The 27,016-nt window shown below is 44.3% G+C and overlaps 1 protein-coding gene across 2 annotated transcripts in view; it reads left to right on the plus strand.

Moving 5' to 3' along the window:
* The first annotated feature begins 1,229 nt into the window (after positions 1-1,229).
* Positions 1,230-27,016, plus strand: part of LOC126335587 (cytochrome P450 9e2-like) — a 59,804-nt gene continuing 34,017 nt past the window's right edge. Inside the window, exon 1 of one of the 2 annotated variants that reach the window (XM_049999024.1) lies at positions 1,230-1,327. The gene's annotated coding sequence lies outside the window, so the exon portion shown is untranslated. Of the gene's footprint in view, positions 1,328-26,906 lie in introns of those variants that run through there. The other variant, XM_049999023.1, reaches the window with a different exon arrangement.

Genomic DNA, 27,016 nt, shown 5'->3' on the forward strand with positions numbered 1-27,016 from the left:
AGCATGTTTCTTCACAGTTAAATACGAGGGATGGAACTTAAATAGTGGCAACTATTTATTCACAACCGATACAAAAGAGTTATATGTTAGCAGCTGTTACTGTCCTTCAAAGTAGCCACCAGCGTTTTGTAGAACCCGTTGCCAGCGATGTGCAAGGCGTAGTACACCGTCAGTAGAGCCTGTTCTGTCGATAGTGCAAATGGAGCGGTCTACTGCCTGTCGAATGCCACGAAGTGGTTTCTTCATCTTCGGTATGAAATCAGAGTCACAAGGACTTACGTCTGGGGAGTATGGTGGATGGTACACTACTTTCCAGTCTCATGGACCGAACAGAGCAGCCACAGCTCGCGCTGTATGCGCCCGCGCATTGTCGTGCAAAATGATGGGTGGGTTGCGCAGAAAGTGTTGCCGCTTCTTTCTCAAAGCTGGTCGCAGGTGATGCTCCAAAAACGAACAGTAATACTGTACATTCATACACAGTCAATCTTGATCCAAATCCGTTGTTCCTGTTTCGAAAACATACTGACATCGTGAAAGGTGGCTAAACCGGGCCACAGCGCCAGAGACTGCGCCAGATATTATTATTCCGCCGGCTCCACTGAGCAGTAGTTGTTCAGAGGTTGCCGTGGGCAGTGCTCGTTGAGAGGATGTCGAGAGCAGTACTAGTTCAGACGATGTCGTGTGCAGTTGGTGTTTTGTTAGGCGAGACAGCAGATGCTGTTCGGTTGGTGTAATGTATAAATGGAAGATGTTGCAATGATCACAGTGTATTTTTCGTCAATATATATGGAGGTAAAAAAAAAAGAAAATTTTTATTTCTCATTTCCTTAATGACAATAACCCTTGGTCACAGGTTCAGTCAACAAAGCATCTGGCTCGTGTTCATGTATTAGACTTGTAATTCTGGTTTCTATGTGCAATTATAGTATTACTGGTTTTTCAATTAGTTCATTGTAAATGGTGTTTAAAATTATCTTGTCGTACTGAGGAAGAACCATGCCAGATACAAGTACGTTGAATCACACTTCCACATACAGAACAGTTAACATTTGTGCTTCGTTGTTACGTAGCTTTTATAGTTGCAGGGGACTTAATTAATCCCTTTCATTCTTTATTATTATTTTTCGCAGTCAGATTGCGTACTAATACTACTCAGGGCCAGCCGGTTACGAGACTTCGTAGCCGGACACACAGCTACTAAAGTTATTGCACAATAATTAAGTCCCCTTGCATTCGTTACGTTAGACCGCTCGCTCACAAGTCCCTGTGTTTCTCTTCACTGTGCACACGCCAGTGACATGGGAAGGGCCAGTTGATTTGCTCGGAGGTAACGTAGCTATGTCAACAACTTGTGCTATTAGTGACAATAGTAGATTCTGTTGCTTAGTGTTCCACAGCAGTGTTTTCACTATTTAAGTTCCAACCTACGTATTACTCCTGGGGTTACGTGGTTTCTGTCAAGAATTTCTGTAATTGGTCAAAAAGCTACTCAGATGAACTGTAAAGGAGGTCTGTGACAAGCACCAGACGTTACCTTTCTTATAATACCAACCACCTAAAATACATAATGGTGTAACTGTCTATCAAAAATTCCTTTGTAGCAGTTTTGTGTTCTTTTTAAGTTGCTAATACCCACTTAACCTGAACGGTTAGGGTAAAATTGACTAGTACCTTATCCTTTCCCATCTATTTCTCTCCACAAACACTATGATGAACTGTTTAATTATTGATAGTGAATATTATGGACTGTTGCCTGCACTTGTTTAGCATTGATGCGTAACATTTCCACAAACAAACGTTATGGAACTGTTGATAGTTCCAAACGAAGAAACAATTATTTAATTAAGTTAAACTTCAGACAGAACACATAATTTTAATGTCTATAATGTTACACTGTCGTATAGCCAAATTGATAAGACTACTCTGAAGGTAAACTCACAAAATGTTCCAAAGGCTAACAGGGAACACACACATCACGGTTTCGCTATGAATCAATCTTCGGAAACGGACGTACGTGTCTGCCACAGTCACATCTCAACGAGCCGTATCTACCCAACGGACTGCAGACCTCACAGTAACTTGGAAGGATTGGTACCACCTTGTGCCCAGTTCACCTATTCTTCGCCGATTTCCACTGTACTAATGCTTATGATCGAAAATTATTATTTATGTTCTGAAAGAAAGAAGGGAAGTTTAGGAATTTCATGGACCACTGCGGTTCTAAGGTTTACAGTCACCGAACAGACATAATAGAGAACTTTTGTATGTACGATTTACACGTGTGTGGGTAACTTCTTCAGAGATTGATAATACCAAAACATTCTACTTCAATCTGAGAGTGAGACAATAGTGAAAAGTGGCAGATGTAATTTTTTATACCTGATACTGTGCTCGTTAGAACTAGAATCTACGTGACAGTGACTTTTGTAATTAGCTGTAACTGTCACTAAAAATAAATTAATCGGTCTATAGACGTAAGAGCTCCACAACCTGAAAAGATGTCAGTTATTTTCCGTCCTAAACAATGACGTCATTGCTCTTTGACATTTCCGAAAGACGGTTATACTCTACAACCCTAGATAGTAAAATCGCTCAAAACAGTGTAGCATTTTCTGTTGTAGACTAGCACAGAGAGTTCCTTTAACTGCAAACCGAGTTGAACAATTAGTATCCCTCTGTTTTCTTTACAAAAAGGAGTTGTCGTGATAAATCGTTTCCTAAGCTTCGTGGAGACCTTGGAAATTGATAGTGTTGGAAACGCAAGGCATCTTACAGAAACAAGATGCGAATACAGTTTTTATGCGTATGTAATAGTGCTACTTCCCTAGTCCAATGCACTCGTAATGAAGATCAGTATTTAAGATTTCATCGTCGACAAGAATATGAGAAACCAAGCCAAAGCTCAGATAGAGCATGGAAGGCGAAGGTTATGTCCTTTTCAAAGGAACCATCCATCCGATATCCACCATAAACAATTTACGTACAGCTACATCAGGATATATAAATTGAAATGGCCATATGGAGATTTGATTTTCGATACTTCGACATGAGAGTGTAGTGCCTGAGCATTGCAGAACCTGTTCCGCAATTAGGTGTTATCATGAAAACTTACGTAGAAAATTGAAAAGTGTCTGTTAATCGGCTCTTTCACAACGACAAATGATATTTTACTTTTTGTGAATAATAATATTTATTTTAGTACTACCTTTGAGATCTTTCACTAACCAATTCCCATATATATCAATACAGATATTTCGCAAACTCTTTACTGAGTCACTGCACCAATATTAAGTCTCTGGCGTGTCTGTTGGCACTCAGCCAGTAACACTCGCTGGCGCTTTGCAACCTATGTGGCTCCTTCGTTCTAAGCGGGTTTACCAGTACAGTACAGCACTTTTGAGTGCTACGTCTAGTCTGGTTCCGGTTGTGAGTTGGACAGCTTCTTTCGATGTCACATTCTCTTCTGATGAACTCAGCTTTGGGTGTTGCTGAAGAGCCGTTACTACGTACAAGGCCTCTGGTGAGATCAATGCAATTTATATTCAGTACTGAAGTAACGATTTCCATGCGAAGCAAGCTGGCGTTGTCTGCTAGTAACGTTCCGCGATCTAGTATTCAGTCGTGTGTTTCCGCACAGTGGAAAAGGTCCGATGAAGTTGCGAAGCCATAATTGCTTGGAGCCTGGCTACTGCATCATTTATAACTTCATTTCATTCCGAACCGTCTTAAATTTTTCGATGGTAAATTTTCATGGAGCTTAAGATAACTGTTTGTACTGAAGATTCTGGATTTCATTTGCGGTGGAGTTATCCGAGTTTGTAAGGAGAAATATCGGTTGGATTATCATTACGAGGTTACAAACTGTGTTAGATGTTATAAGGTCAATATAATGGGGGAGTAGGCAAAATTGGTCAAAAAGGTTAAAAAAAAATTGCCACCAGATAGTTCTGTAGCATATTAGAAATACTGTCTCCAATTTAAACAGATTGATCCGAACTACAAATGATAAAAAAGCAGTCTTGTTTCAATCACTGCGCAGCGCCACGCCCACTTTTCTAGACTATGCTCTTCTTGTTTGCCATGTTTCACTGCTTCCAGCTGTCATAAAAGCACCGGAAGAGTGTAGAACGCTGTGGATCCGTTTACATTTTGTTATCTTTGCCTTCCGCTAGATATCTTTGGCAGCTGTGGTGCAGAAATATAAATATTTCAATTCTGCTGATATTGTGAGAATTACGACTGTGTTCAAACTTTTTTTGTATGATCTACCGTTTAAAATGCGAAGATATAGTGGTAAAGTGTTCAAGAAAGTGGTTGAAGCTCGCCGTTTACGTGTGAATAAACAGTTTCTACAACTGAGTCAACATAATTCAGCGGAAGATAATTGTGAAGCTAAGACGACGAGAATAGTGATTTTACGATAATTGATTTAGAAATTGTGTGTTCCTTTATTAGAATTCGTGTGCATGTGGTAACTGTGGCAGTAAATCTTTAAGATTGTATGACACCAATGACGGTGATGGTATTGTGTGTAATATGCACCTGTTTTTTGGCAGCTGTGAAAGTGACATTCAATTCAGAACATCAGCTGCTAAGAATTAGGTGTATGAAGACAGCAGATTCTGATATGGGATGAGATGTGTTGGTATTGGAAGGGAAGGTAGCAGTTTGTTTTGTGCAATAATTAATATGTCATCTCCGTCTGCCTCGATACTCAACACTAAACAATCATCTTCTGAACGCCTTGGAAACAGAATGCTGTAGCAGTTTGTCTGTAGCAGTGAAATAGGCAGTTTTATTTAACAAAGACATTTAGACTGAAGTAAATGACCCATTGCCTTCTTCAGATCTATGTGTGTCATGTGACAGCAAATGGATGAAAAGGGGCCATACCTCCCTACATGGTGTTTTATCATTTACAAGTGTTGACACAGGAGAAATCTTGGATTTGCAGGTGATGTCCAAATATTGCTTTATTTGCTCACAGAGGAAGACGTTAGACAGTAAGGAAGAAGAGAGATACAATGGCAAATAAAACATAAAATAAAACTTCCTGGCAGATTAAAACTGTGTGCCCGACCGAGACTCGAACTCGGGACCTTTGCCTTTCGCGGGCAAGTGCTCTACCAACTGAGCTACCGAAGCACGACTCACGTCCGGTACTCACAGCTTTACTTCTGCCAGTATCCGTCTCCTACCTTCCAAACTTTACAGAAGCTCTTCTGCGAACCTTGCAGAACTAGCACTCCTGAAAGAAAGGATACTGCGGAGACATGGCTTAGCCACAGCCTGGGGATGTTTCCAGAATGAAATTTTCACTCTGCAGCGGAGTGTGCGCTGATATGAAACTTCCTGGCAGATTAAAACTGTGTGCCCGACCGAGACTCGAACTCGGGACCTTTGCCTTTCGTGGGCAAGTGCTCTACCAACTGAGCTACCGAAGCACGACTCACGTCCGGTACTCACAGCTTTACTTCTGCCAGTATCCGTCTCCTACCTTCCAAACTTTACAGAAGCTCTTCTGCGAACCTTGCAGAACTAGCACTCCTGAAAGAAAGGATACTGCGGAGACATGGCTTAGCCACAGCCTGGGGATGTTTCCAGAATGAAATTTTCACTCTGCAGCGGAGTGTGCGCTGATATGAAACTTCCTGGCAGATTAAAACTGTGTGCCCGACCGAGACTCGAACTCGGGACCTTTGCCTTTCGCGGGCAAGTGCTCTACCAACTGAGCTACCGAAGCACGACTCACGTCTGGTACTCACAGCTTTACTTCTGCCAGTATCCGTCTCCTACCTTCCAAACTTTACAGAAGCTCTTCTGCGAACCTTGCAGAACTAGCACTACTGAAAGAAAGGATACTGCGGAGACATGGCTTAGCCACAGCCTGGGGATGTTTCCAGAATGAAATTTTCACTCTGCAGCGGAGTGTGCGCTGATATGAAACTTCCTGGCAGGAAACATCCCCAGGCTGTGGCTAAGCCATGTCTCCGCAGTATCCTTTCTTTCAGGAGTGCTGGTTCTGCAAGGTTCGCAGAAGAGCTTCTGTAAAGTTTGGAAGGTAGGAGACGGATACTGGCAGAAGTAAAGCTGTGAGTACCGGACGTGAGTCGTGCTTCGGTAGCTCAGTTGGTAGAGCACTTGCCCGCGAAAGGCAAAGGTCCCGAGTTCGAGTCTCGATCGGGCACACAGTTTTAATCTGCCAGGAAGTTTCATATCAGCGCACACTCCGCTGCAGAGTGAAAATTTCATTCTGGAAACATCCCCAGGCTGTGGCTAAGCCATGTCTCCGCAGTATCCTTTCTTTCAGGAGTGCTAGTTCTGCAAGGTTCGCAGAAGAGCTTCTGTAAAGTTTGGAAGGTAGGAGACGGATACTGGCAGAAGTAAAGCTGTGAGTACCGGACGTGAGTCGTGCTTCGGTAGCTCAGTAGGTAGAGCACTTGCCCACGAAAGGCAAAGGTCCCGAGTTCGAGTCTCGGTCGGGCACACAGTTTTAATCTGCCAGGAAGTTTCATATCAGCGCACACTCCGCTGCAGAGTGAAAATTTCATTCTGGAAACATCCCCAGGCTGTGGCTAAGCCATGTCTCCGCAGTATCCTTTCTTTCAGGAGTGCTAGTTCTGCAAGGTTCGCAGAAGAGCTTCTGTAAAGTTTGGAAGGTAGGAGATGGATACTGGCAGAAGTAAAGCTGTGAGTACCGGACGTGAGTCGTGCTTCGGTAGCTCAGTTGGTAGAGCACTTGCCCGCGAAAGGCAAAGGTCCCGAGTTCGAGTCTCGGTCGGGCACACAGTTTTAATCTGCCAGGAAGTTTCATATCAGCGCACACTCCGCTGCAGAGTGAAAATTTCATTCTGGAAACATCCCCAGGCTGTGGCTAAGTCATGTCTCCGCAGTATCCTTTCTTTCAGGAGTGCTAGTTCTGCAAGGTTCGCAGAAGAGCTTCTGTAAAGTTTGGAAGGTAGGAGACGGATACTGGCAGAAGTAAAGCTGTGAGTACCGGACGTGAGTCGTGCTTCGGTAGCTCAGTTAGTAGAGCACTTGCCCGCGAAAGGCAAAGGTCCCGAGTTCGAGTCTCGGTCGGGCACACAGTTTTAATCTACCAGGAAGTTTCATATCAGCGCACACTCCGCTGCAGAGTGAAAATTTCATTCTGGAAACATCCCCAGGCTGTGGCTAAGCCATGTCTCCGCAGTATCCTTTCTTTCAGGAGTGCTAGTTCTGCAAGGTTCGCAGAAGAGCTTCTGTAAAGTTTGGAAGGTAGGAGACGGATACTGGCAGAAGTAAAGCTGTGAGTACCGGACGTGAGTCGTGCTTCGGTAGCTCAGTTGGTAGAGCACTTGCCCGCGAAAGGCAAAGGTCCCGAGTTCGAGTCTCGGTCGGGCACACAGTTTTAATCTGCCAGGAAGTTTCATATCAGCGCACACTCCGCTGCAGAGTGAAAATTTCATTCTGGAAACATCCCCAGGCTGTGGCTAAGCCATGTCTCCGCAGTATCCTTTCTTTCAGGAGTGCTAGTTCTGCAAGGTTCGCAGAAGAGCTTCTGTAAAGTTTGGAAGGTAGGAGACGGATACTGGCAGAAGTAAAGCTGTGAGTACCGGACGTGAGTCGTGCTTCGGTAGCTCAGTTGGTAGAGCACTTGCCCGCGAAAGGCAAAGGTCCCGAGTTCGAGTCTCGGTCGGGCACACAGTTTTAATCTGCCAGGAAGTTTCATATCAGCGCACACTCCGCTGCAGAGTGAAAATTTCATTCTGGAAACATCCCCAGGCTGTGGCTAAGTCATGTCTCCGCAGTATCCTTTCTTTCAGGAGTGCTAGTTCTGCAAGGTTCGCAGAAGAGCTTCTGTAAAGTTTGGAAGGTAGGAGACGGATACTGGCAGAAGTAAAGCTGTGAGTACCGGACGTGAGTCGTGCTTCGGTAGCTCAGTTAGTAGAGCACTTGCCCGCGAAAGGCAAAGGTCCCGAGTTCGAGTCTCGGTCGGGCACACAGTTTTAATCTACCAGGAAGTTTCATATCAGCGCACACTCCGCTGCAGAGTGAAAATTTCATTCTGGAAACATCCCCAGGCTGTGGCTAAGCCATGTCTCCGCAGTATCCTTTCTTTCAGGAGTGCTAGTTCTGCAAGGTTCGCAGAAGAGCTTCTGTAAAGTTTGGAAGGTAGGAGACGGATACTGGCAGAAGTAAAGCTGTGAGTACCGGACGTGAGTCGTGCTTCGGTAGCTCAGTTGGTAGAGCACTTGCCCGCGAAAGGCAAAGGTCCCGAGTTCGAGTCTCGGTCGGGCACACAGTTTTAATCTGCCAGGAAGTTTCATATCAGCGCACACTCCGCTGCAGAGTGAAAATTTCATTCTGGAAACATCCCCAGGCTGTGGCTAAGCCATGTCTCCGCAGTATCCTTTCTTTCAGGAGTGCTAGTTCTGCAAGGTTCGCAGAAGAGCTTCTGTAAAGTTTGGAAGGTAGGAGACGGATACTGGCAGAAGTAAAGCTGTGAGTACCGGACGTGAGTCGTGCTTCGGTAGCTCAGTTGGTAGAGCACTTGCCCGCGAAAGGCAAAGGTCCCGAGTTCGAGTCTCGGTCGGGCACACAGTTTTAATCTGCCAGGAAGTTTCATATCAGCGCACACTCCGCTGCAGAGTGAAAATTTCATTCTGGAAACATCCCCAGGCTGTGGCTAAGTCATGTCTCCGCAGTATCCTTTCTTTCAGGAGTGCTAGTTCTGCAAGGTTCGCAGAAGAGCTTCTGTAAAGTTTGGAAGGTAGGAGACGGATACTGGCAGAAGTAAAGCTGTGAGTACCGGACGTGAGTCGTGCTTCGGTAGCTCAGTTAGTAGAGCACTTGCCCGCGAAAGGCAAAGGTCCCGAGTTCGAGTCTCGGTCGGGCACACAGTTTTAATCTACCAGGAAGTTTCATATCAGCGCACACTCCGCTGCAGAGTGAAAATTTCATTCTGGAAACATCCCCAGGCTGTGGCTAAGCCATGTCTCCGCAGTATCCTTTCTTTCAGGAGTGCTAGTTCTGCAAGGTTCGCAGAAGAGCTTCTGTAAAGTTTGGAAGGTAGGAGACGGATACTGGCAGAAGTAAAGCTGTGAGTACCGGACGTGAGTCGTGCTTCGGTAGCTCAGTTGGTAGAGCACTTGCCCGCGAAAGGCAAAGGTCCCGAGTTCGAGTCTCGGTCGGGCACACAGTTTTAATCTGCCAGGAAGTTTCATATCAGCGCACACTCCGCTGCAGAGTGAAAATTTCATTCTGGAAACATCCCCAGGCTGTGGCTAAGCCATGTCTCCGCAGTATCCTTTCTTTCAGGAGTGCTAGTTCTGCAAGGTTCGCAGAAGAGCTTCTGTAAAGTTTGGAAGGTAGGAGACGGATACTGGCAGAAGTAAAGCTGTGAGTACCGGACGTGAGTCGTGCTTCGGTAGCTCAGTTGGTAGAGCACTTGCCCGCGAAAGGCAAAGGTCCCGAGTTCGAGTCTCGGTCGGGCACACAGTTTTAATCTGCCAGGAAGTTTCATATCAGCGCACACTCCGCTGCAGAGTGAAAATTTCATTCTGAAAACATAAAATAATTTGCAGCAAGAATTATGACGGCTCTAGTGGCGGCATGGAGCGAGCAGGACTGAAATTAATATTTCATCGGAGCGAAATGAGGCATGGAGTTAGATATGTGAAACATCGGGGCGATGGAGATTCGAGTGCTTTCAAATGTGTTGTAGAGAGCGCACGCTGGAAACATCAAATTAAAAGGAAGCAGGCACACGAAGAGCAAGAAAACCAAATGTATGGTTATGGTCAGCATTAAGGTACTGCTTTATGGTGCAAATCCTTATAAAATCTTTTACATGCATTTCCCAGAACTTTCATTTTTCAGTGTATAAGGAACATTTTCCCCTGAACCATTGGAGATAGAAAACTGAAATTTTCTGCAGACTTTGTTCATAGTATAAAGCAGCTTCCTGTGGTACAATTTTTTTCTAAGTGTATTTCTGTCAGAATTATTTGCTTTTCACTGAAATTGAAACTGCTTTGTTTCATAAGCATAATTTTTTTAAATACATTGTAAGAGCTCTGGAACTGATATTAAAAAATCTGTTCCACATGTTTGCTTTTCTGACTACTAAGACTTACCTACCACAATATGAAAGTTGTAAGTCAAGTAATTTTTGTGAAAAAATTACCTACCACAATATGAAAGTTGTAAGTCAAGTAATTTTTGTGAAAATATTCCTTGTGTGACAGCATGTGTTGCAAAAATTTCCTACAATGCCAATGTAGCCCATAACATAATTACCTCACGTGCAAAAAATGGTTCTACTATCTTTCAGACACCAAAAACTATGTTAGATTATGTGAAAACGTCCATTTTCTCCCACGTCCTCCCTTAACCAGGGATACAATGTCTATTTACCAGAAGCAGGTTATATGGTATTATAGTGAATCGACAATCTATGATATCACATTGCACCCAAATTACTATTGAGAGACGCCCATGTTGGGGGCAAAAATAAAAAAAATAAAAAATTGTTTGTGATATCACATAGCATGCAAATTACTTATCAGATCGCCCCACGCTGGGCACCCAAATTTAGTGAATTGAGAAGAATTCAATTTTCTGCCATGAGATGACATGTAAGCGACTAACGAGATTATCCCACGTTGGGAGCTAATAACTGACATCATTAATTAAATGAAATCAAACATAAAAGATTATGAGATTAGGGAACTGATAAGCGAATAGAACAGACTGTTTAGATGAATGCATTTATTTCAGTAACTTTTGCACACAAAAGAAAAATTACAAAATTCAATGCCGATTTGAGTGGGCGAGGACACGAGTGTTATTAATGAGAAGGAAAGGGGAAAAGTTATCTCGACATTCTCCGTGGTTATTCGTGGTGTCCTCTTGCTTCCGCCCTGTCTCACTGACTGTCTTCTTCACTCCTCGTCCATCTCTCTTCTTGACGACTCCTCAAACATTTTCCACGTCTCGACAGCGCCATGAGCAGGCTAAATTTACGTTGCGCCCGAATGACTGATCGCCGTTGCATGACCACGTCTCTCCATACAGGGCGGAAGTTTCCTGTCTTCCGTGGGATGGTATGAGTGTCGGGAACTGGCGTCTTTCCCACGATTCCACCGCCAAGGCACTTCCCAGCGTTGGTCCCTCGTTGTTTCGATGTTTTCGGCCCACCTACATTGTTCCTAACGCAGCCACACAACACTTCCTTGTAACAGCGCTCTCTGCATGAGTCCTGGACATTCTCAAGTTCGTATTTCGACTAAGAACCTGCTGGCGTTCGCGATTATAAAGGAAACATCCTTACTGTCAAGAAAACTTTTTTTTATCAGGTTGATTTCTTTCGCTGTTCTTAAATTGCACACGCCTCCCTGTGCGAATTTTTGACGCTTTTGCGCCTGCAGGGCTCCTGGGATTGTCGGCACGTACTTGCCTTCTAAGGCACGTAAAATGGCTGGTGCCAGGGCAGAAAATTTCACATGCCTTCACGTACCTATTCTTGACGCTTTCATCAATTTTTCGGCACGCTCATTGTCCGTCAGGCTCTTCGCAAGGTGTCCAATCTTAAGCGAGGCGATAACAAACCCACCCCCCCCCTCCCCCCCGACCAACCGTTGTGTAGTTCCAGAGTGACTCCAGTGTGGGCGATCGCCACATAGGGTTGACCGGCTTTCTCCTGGGCTGCTGTCCGTGTGTCGGCGAAGGTGGTCTATGGTGGAGCTGTCACAGAATACTTGCCTTATTTAAATGTGACACGGCAAAGAGCGGCCATCTTGTCTCGTTATGGAGCTCAAATACGCCATTCGCAGCCAGTTTATAAGTTCTACTTAACGGCAGAGTAGGCACTGAGAATCATAAATAATAATCCACAGAAGCGCTATACATACTAATTAGATTTCTGAATAATGTAAGATCATGTATGAAGTGCTGTCGGACGCTGAAACGAGACTTGGGATTGCCTTGCTTCACAGATCTAATACGCTTATATGTCTGATAGAAATTTGACCACTTATTAAACGATTCTCCAGTCTGAATGCATACGGGTACACACCCTACCAGGAGAGAGCCCCATTGCACAAACTGACGCCATAAGCGGAGAGCTTACACTGATATTGAAAATAATCTGTTGCTTTTATTAAACTATTTATTCTCCTAATGAACACTAGTGGACCTGAAAACCCACAACTTATTAACTCGTTATATTTAAATCAATAAGTACCAGTGAAAGTGAAAGGAGGAAATGCTTCCTGCACAGGAAAGGAGTAAGACCAGGGTGCTGGCTGTGTTTCAATCTTCTCAGTCTATACTTAAACTGCCCACTAGATGACAGGAGAGTAAACACTGGAGGAAGAAGAATATGGTGCTTGACGTTCGCAGGCGACATGATCCTCCTAGCAAAATGTAAATGAGAATTACAAGGCATAGTGGACACCTTTGACTCTAACTTAGGAAAGATTTATGGAAAGAAAATCAATAACAATAATGGCACTAGAAGAAAATAAAGAGGTAAAGACGATGCTGAACGGAGGAGTATTAGAACATGTGCAGAGCTTTAAATATCTCTGAAGCAAGATAGAAACCGACTGAAAGAGTAGCACGGAAATTATAAACAGAATAGCAATGCCGACAGAGCCGTTTACAACAGCAGGAAAATTTTCTGCACTAATATGGACGAAGATTTGTGGGAAAGACCAGTAAAATGTTCCCTATGGACTGTCCTCCTGTATGGTTCTAAGATGTGGACGCGGAGGGAGGAAAATAGAGCAAGGTTGGAGGCTTTTGAAATGTGGATATGGCGGAAGGTGGAAAGAGTACGTTGGATGGATACAGTGAAAGAAAAAGATGTAGTGTTAAGATTGGGAGAGCAAAGGCAATTAATAGCTGTAATAAACAGAAGAAAACGGGACTGAACATATATTAAGAAAGAAAGAGGATCCTATAAAAAGCAGTCTTAGAAGGAAAGCGGACACGAGGGAGGAAGCGGTTTCAGATCCTGGATACTGTGGTGGACGGCAGCACGTGCAGTGAAGTTAAGAAGACATCAACACAATACAGGGACCTGCTTACACAGCAGAATACTGCTGGTGATCATACACAATATTTCGAAATGCAGGTCCATTCTTTCCGTTGCACTGAATTTATATAAGTGTGCTGCGTGTGACTATTTTCCTTGTATATTCAAGTCAAATAGCGTTGCTAACATTGTTCTATTGGGCCTTAAATATTTATATTCTATTTTTGATTGACGTATTAGGACTTATTTATCACTACCTGCAATAAGAGTAGTAAGTTCCTTTCAAACACACAACAAGCTTACAATGTATGCATAATTACAAAGTAACAGTAAGCGTTTACCCTCAGGTGGTTTATGTAAGTCGTTCATAGCGTGGATTCACGTCGCCACGGCGTCTTCAGTGGACGGAGATAAGAAACACTCGTGTCTTGTGACTGTACGCGCTGCCACAAGCCGGATCTCCGGTATCTCGATATCTTTGAAGAAGGTCCGGCAATACAATGTTGAACTTTTCTCACACTCTCCACGTTATCTCAAGTATTTTTCAGTCACGTGGAGCGCAAAACGGATTACTGCGTAGGCGGTACTTCGTAGTTCTACGGCAGACGTTCTTATCTTCCGTCATTACCTAAAGCTATTGTACTGTGAATGATCCGTTACGCAGTTCTCTAGCTGCGCTTGCTATAATGGTAGAAAAATTATATGATACCCAAGTAAACAAAATTTTTACTGGATGAGTGATTCTATATGTACGAGTGAAGGAAGTGCCATAGTAATTGATGAAGAAGTTTAAAACAGTTTTCATACGTTTAGTGAAAAGAGGGAGCACAGCAACAAGGAAGTAAAGCACATCTTCATTAATTTACGTCTGTAGAGACATTTTCTGGATTGGAGGATATATATAGAATAGAAACCTGTTGGGACTTTGTTGAAGGAACCATTTGGAGTGAATTACACATTTAGTGGAAAACCAAAGTAAGAATGGTACAGCTGATTCATGAAAGTGGAGGAGGTGGGCCTAAGGATCGAATACCAGTTGTCATGAGTGGGAGAAGTAGATCATTTTGAGAAAAAAACCAGACAGTAGGTCCCTCTGCCTAAAAAGTATCTCCAGCACTCTGAAGTGTTCTGAAATAATCACTTACAAGATAGATTCTAATTCGCCAAATGACACACATATTACATGTCATAAAGAAAAAAAAACTATTGAAAAATGTGGCATGGGACACACAACAGGAATACGAATCCTTCATGAAAAGATGCAATGAATAAAAAAATAAAATAGAGAAATTTGGAGATCAGCTCCAAACTTTCAACTGTGCAGTAGTTTGTACAGTAGTATCACTGTATGAAATGGCAGACTCCTACGATAGGACTACTTCAAAGGGTGTATGGCATCCATGTATATCGTAAAAGCGGCAAAGTTGGAAACAGGACTTGGCCTTAGTACACTAAGTGAAGATAAAATTTGAAATATCAACTACTGAAGTAACAGTGTTTGACATCACCAAGAATTTAATTATTTCGTGTGTGTATCGATCACCCAGATAAATGCCAAGTAAAGCATCAACATAATTTTGCATGGAAACATAAACACAAATATCATAAATAAAACTAGTAACATCCTCATAAATATTCTTCAAGTTTTGGCATGTCTCTGTTGGTCAATAGCGTGAAAAGAGTTACTACAATTTCTGCATCATAATGCAGAAACGACATTTATCAGAAATCAAAATACGGGATTTCTCAAGAGAACTAGCAAATCAAACTTCGTAAGTAGTGTACAGATAAACCATTGTAGATGCGAAATTCTCTAAATTCTCAACGTTATTTAAAATGATCTTTGAAAAAGACATTTGCAGAAGCACCTACATCAGTGTCAACAAATGGACAACAGTGGTTAGCTCCCAAAGGCTTAAGTTCCTCAGTTCCATGACAAAGAGTCATACTGAGCTAGAGTTCTTAAATTTCTGTCAGAGCTACAGAAATATTAATCAGAAAGATGATTAATTCCTTCTAAAAGTCATTTAAGAAAAAAATAATATACAGTGTAGAGAATAACTACCAACTTAGCGTGAGAAGTCACTAAAAACGAAACAGGGAGAGATGAACAAAGGCAAAACAACATAATAGTAAAACGGAGGACAAATTAATAATTGATCCAAGCCACCTAGAAAAGTATGTGAAATAGCATTTTTGAAGCACTGCCGAGATCTATAGAAAAAAATCAGAGAAAACTATTAGTTTCTCAGTTGTCACCATTCTCAAAAATAATACAATCAGTTGTCAAAGGTAGAACAACAAATACTTGAATAAATACAAACTTCTAAGTAAATCAAAGTTTGGTTTTCGAATGGTAGAAACATAGAACCAGCCAAATATACTTAAGAAAGTGGCACTTGATGCTCTTCATAAACATGAGTGTGTCACAGGCATATCTTTAGATCTTTCTGAAGCTCTGAAGCTTTTGATATTGTTGAAGATAAGAATAGAAGCTTTCGAAATGTGGTGCTACAGAAGAATACTGAAGAGTACATGGGTAGATCACGTAAGTAATGAGGAGGTATTGCATATAATTGGGAAGAAGAGGAGTTTGTGGCACAACTTGATAAGAAGAAGGGACCAGTTGGTAGGACATGTTCCGAGGTATCAAGGGATCACAAATGTAGCATCGGAGGGCAGCGTGGAGGGTAAAAATCGTAGAGGGAGACCAAGAGACGAATACAGTAAGCAGATTCAGAAGGATGTAGGTTGCAGTAAGTACTGGGAAATGAACAAGCTTGCACAGGATAGAGTAGCATGGAGAGCTGTATCAAACCAGTCTCAGGACTGAAGACCACTACAACTACAACAAGGTTTTTCTAAATACACTGGAAGCCTTAGGAAGAAGAGACATAGCTGACAGACCTAACAGATAGGGCACAAAGACCTGGGATAACACATTCCTCAAATAGGTAAAAACCTGTAGTGAAATACTTATCGAAACCATTATACATTAATATATCAGTCCCTCAGTGTAGCACTTTAGGGTCATGCTGTACCTGTTATATATCAATGATTTTCCAATAGTGTTAGTCTCGGCGAAAAAATCTCTTTGCTGATGATAGCAGTATTACAGTCTCTGACAAAAAGGGAGAACTTCTTGCAGAAAAAAAGATAATATGTTGTGGTTGGCAGGAGAGCCAACCCAGTGTTATTAAAGGAGGCCGAAATGCACGCGTTTCAGCTCATGAAGGCTGGCGTGAGGTCTGGAACATGACAAGGGAATTAGAATTGAGAAAAACGGACGAAGCTGGTGGAATACTTAACTTTAATCCATTCATGGAGAACGTCGCTCTTTATGGTACATGATTCACAATATCAATAGTACGGATACTGGCGCCTTGCTAGGTCGTAGCAAATAACGTAGCTGAAGGCTATGTTAACTATCGTCTCGGCAAATGAGAGCGTAGATGTCAGTGAACCATCGCTAGCAAAGTCGGCTGTACAACTGGGGCATAACAGACACAAAATTCTAGGAGTGAATATTGATTCTCGTTGAAATGGCACGGACACACAAGATTCTTGCAAAGAGAATATCATCAGCATGCTATGACTTTAGGGTACTGTCATCGGTGTCTAACAGCCAGTGCCTGGTACTTACTACCGACATATACGCTCAGTTCTTAGCTATAGAGTACGGAATTCTTAATGGGGAACAAATACATAAAATTTGAACAAAGTTTTCAAACTACAACCAAGGGCCATACGAATAATAAACAAAAATAGTAGTCGAGATCATTGTAAAGTTCTTCTCAAAACATTGGGGATCTTACGTATACTATGTGAGTACATTTACCATTCAACTGTATACAACAAAAATAATATTGATAATTACAAACAACTCAGTTCATGAGCATGGAAGAGAGCAGGACTGAACCAAGAAAAAAAAAAATGAAAAACTACAAACAGAATTTTCTACCAAGGAATACAGCTCTACGAGCAATTTCCGAAGGAGGTTAAAGAGAGTGCTAAAAAATTAATAAAAAATTCACAAAAAGTACATGTTAAGCAATACATTCTATAAATTTTGAGGACTGTGTAGATAAAACGGAATAGAGATTTGGTAAAAAAAAACACATACAAATATTAATGATAGTAAAACAAATCAACTTAAATAGCACCGTGGCAATATGTTATTTCTCTAATTTTTTTTCTTTTCTGTGAAAGCATACTCCCAAAGCTATGCAATGCACAATACCATATCCTCTTTCTGATGTCAAATATCACTCATTATAGAGGGATGCTGACAGTTTTTCAGGCTAGGAAATGGGAAGCTGTGGTACACAAAATGGAAACCACACATCGTCCGTGCAGTTCCGACATCAGACTACAATGTGTGTGAGTGTGTGTGTGTGTGTGTGTGTGTGTGTGTGTGTGTGTGTGTGTGTGTGTTTGTTTGTTATGAAAGAATTTGTGTGTTGTGTACGCAGTGATTGGGAGTGAGAAACGAATGAACAGGGTGGCAATAGCCTTTTACGTTATTGGAAAACGTCTTTGTAAGAGAGTATTGAACACTACAATCAAACCGAATGAGGTTGCACTGTTCTAAACAGACTGGCCTTAAATTCTTGAGGGTGGGGACTTCAGTCTTCATTCAACCATTTATGTACGCGGTGTCGCTAAATTAGTTCAGGACAATGCCGGGACAGTTCGTGCTATAAGGTCATTTTTGTCAAACTAGACCTTTAAGTATATAAATGCCTATATGTACGAATAAGTTACTTGTTTTGTCTTTACAGTTCAGTACCAAGACATGTTTAATACCCTTGCAAAAGCGATCTACAGATGAACAAAACTACTACTACTATTAATGCTACAACTACTGTACAGCCAGTAGTTCCAACTAAGTTTCTCTCGGTTAGGAATCCAGTACCCTGATATATCGTTCCGTGTTACTTTCTACACAATTAAACTATTGTAATTACAACACATGCATACGGGAAAAACTCTATATGTTTAACTCTGAGAGTTTCATCGCAAATTTAATTTACTTAACGCAACTGAGTGTTAAAGTATTAATCAAGAATCACTACAGGCCAAACTGTTCAGCAAAAACGTTTTTAGCAGTATAAGAGACATTTTAATTAGGTATCATGACGAATGCATAGAGAGGAAAATAGTCTAGTATATATACGCCTGTAGCTTACAAGCACCACCGCCTATAACTTATGTATTGAGGTGGCGCAATGGTAACACAGTGGAATCGTATTTAGTTCAGTGATTCAGTTTTAGGTTTTCGGTGGGTTTTCTATTGCTTCTCAAGACGAACGCTGGTATGATTCCTTTAAAAGGGTCGTGGCCGACTTCCTTCCCCAATCCGAGCATGTGCTGCTTCTATAATGACTTTGTTGGTGGCGGGCATCAAAGCATAATCCTTCTTGTAGTTTGACTCTTACACGGAATATTGCAGCAACCATTCACTTTTTACGGCGCTATTTATTTATTTAAACAGCGACATTACCGGTTTCGAACCGATAGGTTCATCTTAAGACGACTACTTCAAGTTTACATTACATTTCGTATTTTGTGTTCCCAAATGATAAATCTTCCTTTGGGGAAATGATGCCCTACTACCTAAACTAGATGTGAGACAACGACGTTTTAATTGTAATTATGCCTCACGATGATTTTAACTGATGTAAACAAACTATTATTATTAACTGGAAGATGTTGCGGTTGCTTACAATGAAGAATCCCCACCATTGGAACGTAATGGCGAGGATCCTTCATTGTAAGTAACCGATACCTCTTCCAGTTAATAATAATAATTTGTTTACATCAATTAAAGTCCTCGTGAGGCATAATTACAATTAAAAAGTCGTTGTCTCACATCTTGTTTTGGTTGTAGGGCATCACCACCCTAAAGGAAACTTCATCATGTGGGGACACAAAACACGAAACGTAATGTAAAACGTGAAGTAGCCGTTGAAGGTAATATTTTTAACCGCTACGTTACAAACTAAGTTACCTTCTCCTGGCGGCTTGAGCGATTGAATTTTGTAGAATATAGAAGCAGGATTTTGAAGGTTATCCGTAGTTTTACAATCTACTTTTCATTTGTATGCTGAAATATTGCCTCAACTCATTGCACTACAGACTTATGTTAAATTTTATAATTTCTTTTTGTGTTCGTTCGCAGTGGTCTTTTAGAATTTGTAAACATATGAGTCATATGTTTTTTATTCAAATCTTTGATCACCATATGAATTCTTTAGACTACGACCGGTTTCAGTCCGTAATGACCATCCACAGATCTTTTTTTACACCATCTGAGGATGGTCATTACGGACTGAAACTGGTGATCGTCTAAAGAATTCATGGTGTGATCAAAGACTGGAATAAAAAACATATAACAGTATTGGATCACTGTTTGTTTACCCGACCATGTCGCAGTTGGTGATGTGAGTCATAGTCATGAAGTTGAAACTTCCTAGCAGATTAAAACTGTATGTCAGACCAGGGCTCGAAGCTGGGAATTTTGCTCCGGTAATTCAGAGGGTAGAGTACTTGCTCGCAAAAGGCAAAGTTCAGCTGCTCGTAGCTCGGCCCGGCACACAGTTTAAATCTGATAGGAAGTTTCAAACCAGAGTGGAAATTCATTCTGGGAAAGTCCCCTAGCCTGTGGCTGACCGTGTATCCGCAAAATCCTTTCTTCCAGCAATGCTAGTCCTGCACGGTGTACAGATTATCTTCTGTGAAGTTTGGAATACAGGAGATGAGGTGCTGACAGGAGTAAAGCTATGAGATCGGGCCGTGAGACGTACTCGGATAGCCCCATTCGTAGACCACGTGCTCGCATGATGGCATAGGTCCCAGGTTCGCGTCCCGGCCAGGAGTACAGTTTCAATCACCCACGAAGTTCAAAATGAGGGTACACTGCGCTGCAGACTGAACATTCGTACTGGAGTCACAAATTTGCAATTCTCACTTCGAAATAAAAGGACTGCAGGCGTACCCTGAGTACAAAGGTAAAAGTAATTAACTAACCTTATGTTATCGAGATGATAACTGAAACTGTATGACTACTCTCTCGTATCACATGATGTAACTGGTCTTCCTATTTGACGTTTACTGTGGTCATATTTAACTAAATCTGCCTGCTTAAGTAAGGATGTTTTCTGTTGTAAATTTTGCAACAGTCAGCGTGCAAAGGTCTCTTGGATGTGGTTCCACTACAAAATTTAACGCCCATGCAAAAAAAAAAAAAAAAAAATCATAAACATTTGCACGCAGCTAATGTGCAAATGGTTACGTCTTTCATTGAGTTTATGGAGGCTCTGCCACCTAAAAAAAAGAAATAACTTGTTCATCTGGTTCCATTGCCTCAGAATCTTCGCAGAAGAATGACTAGCTTCGACATTTTCCGCGAATTTATGCCTCTTAAATGATAGATGTTGGCCATCGTCCAAAACGTACGCCGGATGTCGGCCATGATCAAGCTGTGGCTGCACTTTTGACGTTGTTATAGTCTACATTGTCTGTCACTGCACGTAGAAATACAGAGTTGTTTGATGACGCCTTTTGAAAAGTTCTAACGTAAGCACAATTTTGTGTCACTATATAACATGTACACTCTTTTGTTCTATTTCCCAAGCGATTCCCTGTCCTAACTCAGACGCATATTGACAACAAGAATAATGGCTGCCCGTATCTCTCATTATTCCTATGATCCATACACGAAATACACGAGTTGTCACAAAGTCTTCCATAAATGAAGCATCTCTATTTAGGATTTCGCAAGAACTGTCGTCTTCCTTCCAAGGATTTCCACCGAACTCGCTTTACAGAGATCGACGGTTCAAATACGCGTCAGGCTATGGATATTTAGATGTTCCGTTTTTTTTTATATATATAAAGGCTGGGGCCCCTCCATGCCCACACCAACGTGGTGACCAAACCGAAAAAAAAGTGCCAAGGCCAGCGCGAAGGGGAAAAAAAACCTCTGCGACAGTAGGACGGGTAGTAAGGGCAGTAGCGGCTTGCTATCTGCGACAGTGTGTGCAAGGTGTGGTTGTGTTAGTTCGAGGTATCGTGCATCGTTACCTTTGTCGTTGTTGGAGCTCGTTGCGGCGCTTACTGCGGTTGCTGCGTCCCTGCAACAGTTCAAGGTCGTTGTACATTAGTGGGCGATCGGTCATAGATCGGCTCACAGACAGTGTAGGGGGGGGGGGGGGTGTGGCTGGTTTGCGTGCTGTGTACAGTACGGTTTCCCTGCTATTGCCTGTTTTTCGTCTGGTCGCACATCTGGGTTTCCAGTAATAACCTTGTTGCAGGGGCTCTCCAGTACTGTCGTGTTAGCGTTCTATTGACCATAGATGTTTAGTTCCCAGCCAGGAATGTCTTTGGTCTGTTATGCTTCCATCTATGGTTGTGGTCGTAGTTACCCAGACAAAGGATAAACGGGTTGCGCGAGTGTCTCGTGTTATTGTACAGTCGTGTGGAGAGCTTTTGGAATACCTGCAAGATAGTATCTAGCCGACATTCCCGGTAAAGGTCCGCGATGCGTGTGTAGCGAGGAGCGTTGCTTATGATTTTGAGTACTTTGTTCTGTATGAGCTGCAGACGGCGCAGGCGAGTTGGCGCAGCATATCTCCAGACAGGGGCTGCGTACGGCATCAGGGGTCTAATAAGTGTCATGTACATGGACCTGGACACCCTCCTGTTCAGTGTGCTACGCCTGTTAAGCATAGGGTAGAGTTGTTTGAGCCTCGCGTTAGCTTTGTTGGTCACGTGTTGGATGTGGTCCCCCCAGAGTAATTTCCGGTCCAGCCACACACCGAGGTATTTGACCTTCTCGCGGAAACGTATTGGGCGTGTGTGTAGTGTTATTGGGTTGCAGTGCTGATGTTTGCGCAGTTGCTTCGGTCTTCTAGTGAACAGAACGGCCTCGCACTTGTCGACGTTTACTCTAACACGCCATTTCACCAGCCAAGGCTCCGCCGCTCTGAGTGCAGTCTGTAGTCGTGAGTTAATGGTAGACGGCTTCCAATCTTGCGCGAGGATGGCGGTGTCATCCGCGTAGATTGCTACCGTCGTGTTATGTGTAGCTGGGAGGTCGTTAATGTAGAGGTTAAACAGTAAGGGCCCTAGGATGCTCCCTTGGGGTACTCCTGCCTGTATACCATGTCGTGTCGATTTTTAGCCCTGCACGTCGGTGTTGAAACTCCTGTCCGTGAGATATGAGTGTATGAGACGTACGAGCCCATCGGGGAACCCTGCGTCACTAAGTTTGCGTATTAGGCCGTTGTGCCATAGACGATCGAAAGCCTTTTCGATGTCCAGGAACACCGGCCCAGTTGCCTTGTTTGTGTTGTATCCGTGTGTTATGTATTCAACGACGCGGAGGAGTTGTTGTGTTGTTGAATGCTGATTCCTGAAACCGAATTGCTCCGGTCTCAGGGTGTCGTTTGTGATGCAGTGGCTGGTGAGTCGTTTTAATATTACCTTCTCAACGATCTTGCTGAGCGCGCTCAGCAGACTGATGGGTCGGTAATTTTGTGGCAGGGAGTGGTCTTTCCCCGGCTTCCTGAGCATCAGGACCTTGGCTGTCTTCCAAAAGGCGGGGAATTGTTGATGCTTGAGTACGACATTCGTGATGTGTGTTAGGTAGTCTACAGCTTTGTCCGTGAACTCCTGGAGGACACGGTTTTGAATGCCATTGTGACCAGGGATCTTCATAGCGGTGGTATGCATGATGGCCCATTTGACTTCTGCTGTATTAGCTTGTCGGATGTTGTTGCGAGCTGGTTGGGCCAAGATGCGTGTGACCTCCTGGTCCGTAGCAAGTGTGTACGCTGGGTCTGAGGGATCCAGGTTTGGCGTGAATGACGCTGCGAGTGTGAGGGCCATCAGTTCCGCTTTTTCTTCCGCAGAATATGCTGGTCCGTCGGGCCCTTGTAGCCTGGGGGTGTACAGTTCCTCCCTGGTGAAGTGTCGGGCCAGCTGCTACACGCCAGGTCGCGTGGTGTCCAGCCCTGCGAGTTTCTGGTCCCACTGTCGTGTCTTGAATGTTTGTATTTTTTCCCGGATTATACCCTGGAGCCTGTTAATGTGCTGTTTGAAGTGCTGGCGCCTGGTACGTTGCCAATGTCTCCTGAGGCGGTTCCTCATTGAGATTAGGCCCAGGATCTCCTTGGGCAGGGCTGCACTGTGTTGTTGTGGCGTGCGGATCGGTGTGGTGTGGGCTGTTGCGTCCTGGACGGAGCCGGTGAGGGTTTCAACTGCCTCGTCAATTTGGGCTGTCTCGTTAATCGCGTGGGAGGGTGGGATGCGACTGTCAAGCGTTTCCTTGAACTGGGTCCAATTGGAGCGCCTGTAGTCTAACATCCTGCGTTGTTCCATGTGCTGCAGTGTTTCTTCAATGTACAGTATAATGGGTTGGTGATTTGAGGGCAGATCGTTTTCAACGGCAACTATGAGTGTCGTTTTTATGCCCTTGATGAGGGTCATGTCTAACACGTCTGGCCTGTGTCCCCTCCGGTAGGGAATGTGCGTCGGTTCGGTCGGCGCTAGTGTGATGTAGGTTCGTCCTAGTTTCTTGCCGTTGGACTTTCGTATTCGTGAGTTCCAGTCCGGGTGTTTTGCGTTAAGACCTCCAGCGGCTATTACGCGCGGTGATATGTTGAGTATTGTGCTGATGTCACGTGTTATAATGTTGTTAGGGCTGTTGTATACTGACACCAGTGTAGTGTAGGCTCTGTTGAACCTGACCCTGACGGCGGTTGTCTCTAGTTTTTCAAGTTCAGGGAGCACTATGTTTGTGTGTTCTATGTCGTTGTGTATGACGATGGCTGTTCCGCCGTGACCGGAGCCGTCCGATCGGTCGATGCGACAGACGCAGTAGCCGGTGAAGTTTAGTTGGTTGCGTGGTTTGAGCTTAGTTTCGCTCAGTAGTGCGATAAGGATACCCTTACGCTCCATGAGCGCGGCAAATTCTGCCGTTTTGTTGTTGATCCCGTCTGCATTCCAGAACAGGATCCGTGTTAGTGTCCGGTTGTTTGCGATGGGGGCGGGGTGTGGCGTGTTATCCATATATGGGTGTAAACAGTGTGGTGAACGCTGTTTGTATGGCGGCCCAGTACTGCCCAGGTTGAGCAGACATGAGCTGTGTGAAGAGTGTGGCGACAGCCGCCATGATCTTGTTAAAGATCTGAGCGGTCGTGTGATGGTGGAATATTGTTTCCAATGAACCCTCAAATGTTGTGTTGGTGTTGTGTGTGTCGGCCTGTTGCTCAGTTGTGGTGTTGGTGCAGGTGTTGGCGTTATGTGTGGGCTGACGCTTGTGTTGCTGTTATGTGGAACATTTGAGGCGCCTGTGTGTCAGACGTGGTGGGGGGTGGAGTAGTGTGTGTGCTGGTGTCGCTGGCTTGCTGACTGTCTGTCTGTGTGTCATTGTTTTGTTGTCGCTGGGTATTTTGTTGTGGTGCACGTGTGTTCCCGCTCCTGTTTCCGCGTGTACGCCTACGCCTTCTCTGGGTTTTTGGTTCTGGGGTTCCTTGTGTGAGTGTGTTTTCCTGTGTGTCGTGTGTAGGTTCGCAGGCAGTGGCTCCAGGGGGTGGGGTTGTGTTGTTTTTGGGGACTGGTGTTGGTGCCGGTGTGGTTGCAGTGTCGTGTGTTGGCTGAGACGTCAGTGTTGTTGTCGCAGCGGTTGTGTTAGGCGCGTGTGCTGGGCGTAGAGGCTCCTTGGACGTGTTATGACGTTGGGTGGCTTCGACTGTTGATTTTTGCGCCTCTGCGCCTCTCTGTATACGTCGCAGCCCCAGTAGTTGGCCACAGTTGGCGCAACGGCGTATGTTCTCTTGGATCAGAGTACATGCGTTGGGTGCGTGTTTGCCAGCGCATCCGCGGCACCGGGGTGCCAGGCCGCTGCGGTGGGTCGAATGACCGAACCGCTGGCAGTTGTTACATTGTTGCGGCATCTGTGGCGGTTCGTATATCTCTACCCTTACGTCCATCCGCAGAAGGCTTCTTATCTGCAGAAGGCCGCGGGAGGCGGCCGTGTCGGCCATCTCGACCAGGTAGTTTGGTAGACGGTGGTGGGAGCGGAAGCCTGTCATCCTGGAAGCACTTTCGCAGTCGAATCCTAGGAAGTTGAGCGCCGCTTGTACTGTGCTGTTTGGGGTACTGGGGTCCACTCCCTTTACCACGTACTGCTGTGTCCGTTCTTCTGCGGTCCTGTACGTAAAATGTTCGATCCCCTTTTCTTTGAGGAAGATAAGGAGATCTTTATATTCAGTGTTAGTTGATACGTACAGTGAGGCCCTATCCCCAGAGTACTTCGTGTGTAGCGTGCAAGGTGAGTGCCTTTCCGCAAATGTTGTGTTGAGGACGCTGAGGTCCCCGTAGTTCTGTATTACGACTGGGGGAAAACCAGTCTTCTGTTGTGCGGGCGTAGCTGCGGTTGGTACTTGTGTGGTGTTGCTGACCGCAGGTCGGGTCGTGTTTGTCGTTGTGTTGGTGTTCCTATCCGGAAGTGCGGGTTTTGGTGTAGGTAGCAGCGCCTTTCGGCTACCTTGCGAGTGTGGTTGCTCGTTTGTTTGCGTGGTGTTTTTCTGTTTGCGACGTGGGCCCTCCACCTGCCAGGGCTCAGTGTAGTGTTGTTCTGTTTCCGCATCTGCAGCTGCCGGTTCCGCCGTTGGAGTCAGCTGCCGCAGTGGGATAGTGGTACAAGAGTCATCAGTAGATGTTCCGTGACTTCCCTAGAGCGCCCAAGGCGAAGGCCAGGAAGGATTCCTTTGAAAGGGCACCGTCAATTTCTTCCTCATCGTTGAAACATTCCGTGGGTGTACGCGACGTTACATTGACCGCGCGACTGCTACGGTCGCAGGTTCGAATCCTACCTCGGGCATGGATGTTTGTGATGTCCTTAGGTTAGTTAGGTTTAAGTAGTTCTAAGTTCTAGGGGACTGATGACCACAGATGTTAAGTCCCATAGTTCTCAGAGCCATTTGAACCATTTTGAACATTACATTGTCTGTGTTTTTGGGAAGTACGATGTAGTATTCCTTCGGACGTGCATGCAGGGCGCTATAGCGACTACGGTCATCTTGAAATTCATGAAATGCATTCGAATTTGCGAATATGGAGAGCCATAGACTGTATAACAGAATGACGACACAGAAAATTTCCACCGGATCGCGACAGGAAGCGGGATCTCCCGCGTATGCTTATCGCAAACGGTCCGCTACCAGTTTTTTTATATCATTTTGCTCGTTTATGTTAGTTGCATTTGCTCGGGGCGGACGTCTCACGACACCTGTGCAGGCTTATCGTTGACCCGTTCACTCAGTTTTATTATTACAAAGAGCAGCTAACCCTATGAGCGAACACGCTGAGCTACCGTGCCGGCGTCACCAGTAGGCTATCGAAGCACAACTCACAGCCACACCCAAACCTCGAACCCGGGATGTCCTCGACGACTCAGTTGGACAGAGCATTTGCCATATAAGCAAGAGATCCCGGGTTCTAGTCCCGGTCGGGGCACACATTTTCAACTGTCCCCGTTGATATTTATCAACATCTGTAAGCAGCTAATGGTCTGGATTTGATTGTAATTTCATTCTTCGAGTGGTGCAACATTACGAATGGTATCTGTTCTTTCGGACATGTCCGAAAGAACAGATATATTCCTTTAAATTGAGTCTTGTCGGGACAAGAAGATCCATAAACGGTAACATGACAGATGGCAACCCTATGTTAGGTGTCGCTACAAGTCGGCACTTGTGTATGGACGCCCACGCTGTTCCTTTGACACTCCACATGAACGTACAGCCCGCCGCCCGCTGTGCGTTCCATGTTGCAAGTTTCCGCTGCGCGCGATTATAACCGTCCTGTGACGTCACGCCCTCCCCTCTGCAAGGGCCCCACCACACCACGCGCCCCTCCGCAGGCGAGGCTCGATATATCAACAGACGCTACTGACCCCACGTTGACTCTCGTGCAGTGATAGTGAAG

The sequence above is a fragment of the Schistocerca gregaria genome, chromosome 2 (assembly GCF_023897955.1).
Source record: "Schistocerca gregaria isolate iqSchGreg1 chromosome 2, iqSchGreg1.2, whole genome shotgun sequence".
Taxonomy (NCBI): domain Eukaryota; kingdom Metazoa; phylum Arthropoda; class Insecta; order Orthoptera; family Acrididae; genus Schistocerca; species Schistocerca gregaria.